Below are 3,683 nucleotides of genomic sequence, written 5' to 3' on the forward strand. Positions count from 1 at the left end.
AAACATCAGCTTCAGAGCGCATAAAAAAAGTCGGGAGTATTTTAACAGTGAAAAGCATTACAAAATGTTTTAAGTTTTAAGCAATGACAGGACCTGGTAGTCTTTCAATAAATCACAGCCGAAGACATCCTACCGCGTTTGCTTGTGACAGCGACAACACTGACTGGCGTCTCCGACTCATGATAGGTAGCGTACGATAACATATAACAAAATTTATCGATTTTGATATATTATAATATTATGATCCGTACTGTGATGTAAAGGCAGCCTCTGGCTGCTGTTGTAGTGAGGTGACGATCACCCATTCCCTATAGGACTGCTGGGATGAAAGGTTTGCACAATCGGCAACGGTGTCGTGTCGTGTGTTCTGTTAACGGCGTACACAATTACACAGGTCTCACCGACTGGGATGACGCTGGTTTATCCCAAGCGGTCAAACGCAACAACGTAACTCACGGCATGTTTAATGACAAGAGCACTGCAAGAAACGGTGCAAGGGTTTAATAATTATAAGCAAGGTTTAGAAAGGAGGAACAAGTTGATGCAAGCTGTTGCAAGGGAGTGAAAAACTGGATTCTAAAAATTAACGAGGAGAAATACCTGGTAAATTGAACGGAATTTAATGACGCAGTGGAGTAATGAAAAATAAGTGGGTGGTCAGCTTTCCGGTCGTACACATATTATCTGACGCAGTGGAATATATATCATAAGTGGGTGGTCAGCTTTCCGGTCGTACAAATATTATCGCTACAGTTCCTTATCGCAGCAAATACAAGTACATACATGAATCTGTTACATACAACAATACAACGTCGATACATACAACGTCGATAATCTGTTGGGGATTTGCCAGCGGATTGGCGGATGCAATTCCAAAAACTGTTCTTCGCCCAGGTCGTAGTAGGTGCCGGCGACCAAGTTCTTACTGACTACGATGACCTTCCTAACGGTGGTCCGATTAACAGGGTCACCGCAGTCAGTACGGCGTCAGTCAAATCCGTTTTAGTTCTGGTATCTTCGAAGATACATGTACCTTCATCGCATGCATCCAAAGAAAAAGCATTCTGCTTTTTCGGTTGCATCCGACGAACGAACACGCTGGTCCAGTAACAAATTACGTTATCTGCAATAGAATTAAAACTAATTAGTATATTTTTGAAATTTGCGTACATAAGAATATAAAATTACAATATTGTGAGGAATTTAATATATCTGAGTTCTTAAAGTGCGCATCAGTTTTATAAAGTATAAGCACATACTTCAGTCATAACAAATATCACCCAGCTACAATTTATTTAGGAATAAACACAAGCGTTGCGAAGCCTGCTTATGACGAAAATATGAAAAGAGAATGGCGTTAAACAAGCGGATCGCGGATTACTGTATCTCAGTCAGTATAGAAGTACTCAAAGATCTGTTACTGATGTACATCGCAGGCTACGTCCCGAAATTTGGCGAAATAATCAACACATTCATACTTACCTTGCAAACAGCAATATGACGACTCCAGTAAAGTTGCAGGCTCCACGTACCCTTGGGAGAAGCAATCGTGAGTGATGCAAAAAAGCGTAAATAAGACTCTCTTCTGCCATTAGTGCTTGGAATCCTCCAACGGATCTTGTCCACGAGCAACCCTAGTGCGGTTACTTCGGGCGTCCTTGGTGGGATGGCGTGGTCCACTAAAAACATGGTTACACGAAGAATACAATAAGCTCCTCACACGTTACAACAAACAAAATGTCAGGGTGTATGAGAAGTGTTTCTGATAAATGTACGTTCGTACACTTGTCGTGGTACGTGTACGTTCATAAATTTTACAATTAAAGTAAGTGTACGTACACGTACATTTATAAGTGTACTTTCGTACATTTCGTACACTTATCACTTTTTATAAATAAAAGTGACGTTTCGCATAAAAGCTTTAACACCCAAATGCAAGTCGGTCCAACGAAATGGAAAACTTTTTAATTTCAAACTATCGCAGCAAGAAAAAGTTTGAAAGAATTAGTTGAAGTTCATTATACCGATATTACTGTAATTCTACGGTTTGAAGTCCCACTTCGGCAAAAGATTCCTTGATACTTCGGGCTGAAAAAGAAACTGAGAAAGCACTATGTTATAAAATTACCGTGTTATGGCTCTTCGAAATAAATTGTCAGGCATTCCTGGATTCCTCTTACCTAGCAATATGGCAGCTCTGTCGCCACAATTGGCGTGGAGTCACTGGAGTGGATGGAGTACATGGCGTGGCGAGGACCTCTGTATCGATCGCTCTATAGTCTAAAGAGCGATCGACACAGAGATCGTCGAAATGCGGGGTGTCTACGAAACATCTCGCGAAATGTACGGACGTGATACTAAATTCAGCGACTGGGACAATACTTACTGTTCGCCGAGCGATTAACGTTGCAAATCTTTTCAAACTCTACTGCTACCAGTACGAGTTCCGAGTTTACCAATAAACCTTTGATTCCACTGGATATACCATGGAAATAGAAATTACATTTGCTGTTCGCCCACCTCAGCTTGTACGCCGTACAAACTCAGGTGGGAGATCTTTGAGAACTGCAAAAGGATATGTTGTGGTGATACTATTTGTCTAAAAAGTTTGAAAACTTGTGAATAAGAAAAATGTTAACAACCACCAACTTGGGAAGAACTGGTGGTTTAACAATTAACATACATGCGCTTATCCTTCATACTTGCACCGTTATACCAAAGGAAGACTGCAGATTCAGCGATCGAATTTTACATGCGGTGCAAATTTCCGATGGCATACGATACAGGCTCCGTGCACAGAACAGTACGGAGTCAGATAAGCAGCACAGTGGCAGGCTAAACACTGCTCCGGATCTGGGCGCGGCTGCAAACTTGGGTCAGGTACAGCAGCGAAAGAGGGAGAGAAATTGCCCATGAAACTGAGATAGGGCAAAGTGTGGGTGTGGCCAGCCCACTGAGCGACCCGGAAAAAACCGGAAACGGCGCACCGCAGCGTGGTTGACTTGGCTGGCGTTCGTACCACCTATCCTTTATTTGTTCCCGCTTATTCGCTGCAGACGCGATCAATCTTCTGACGATTTAGGAAGCTGGAGAACCCAGTCTGTGGTACTATGGTACAGCCACACGCCTCCAGTGGAGAATGATTACTGCATCATTATTTTACGAGGTGGATAATACCACTGTTTAACCGTCGAATTTGCCGTTAAACCTTTTTCAGCGCACGTTTTTCTCTGGCGCAACAGTGGAAGTAGCAGCATCGTTTACACTGCAGTAATTTTAGAACGAACACCTGTGGCGGAAATGTATGTAAAACAGCAAAAGTAAATTCGTTTCGCAATGCCCAGGACAGGCAGTCAGCGGGTTTAAAGGCAGTGCCGGATAAGGCTGTGCACGGAATGAAAGGTTGTGTACCGAACAATAGAGTGGCCAACAATTTAACGGGGAAGAAGTACTGTATTTTGTTCTTGAATATACTATTCAATAAGTTAATTCTTGCTCTGTTTTCGAACACTAGATCATAGTTCACTTAACACATTGCTAACTGGCTGATACTTTTCGGGCACTTCCTTCCGTTGGAAACCACGTCCATACAGATTGTAATTCTACCAGTCTACTCGTGACACGACTTACGTATGAAGCAGAAGGATATTCAAGATCTGACCATATTTGACAGTAAAAGTATC

The 3,683-nt window shown here is 42.3% G+C and overlaps 1 long non-coding RNA gene across 1 annotated transcript; it reads right to left on the reverse strand.

Moving 5' to 3' along the window:
* Nucleotides 1-900: 900 nt before the first annotated feature.
* LOC129601855 (uncharacterized) lies at nt 901-2,622 on the reverse strand. Its single transcript, XR_008692296.1, has 5 exons — nt 2,387-2,622; nt 2,181-2,322; nt 2,025-2,100; nt 1,483-1,679; nt 901-1,123 (listed from the first exon to the last, which is right to left on the reverse strand). It is a non-coding gene; the product is annotated as an uncharacterized LOC129601855 (long non-coding RNA).
* Nucleotides 2,623-3,683: the final 1,061 nt, after the last annotated feature.

This window comes from Paramacrobiotus metropolitanus, unplaced genomic scaffold, assembly GCF_019649055.1.
Source record: "Paramacrobiotus metropolitanus isolate TYO unplaced genomic scaffold, Prichtersi_v1.0 Parri_scaffold0000286, whole genome shotgun sequence".
Classification (NCBI taxonomy): Eukaryota; Metazoa; Tardigrada; class Eutardigrada; order Parachela; family Macrobiotidae; genus Paramacrobiotus; species Paramacrobiotus metropolitanus.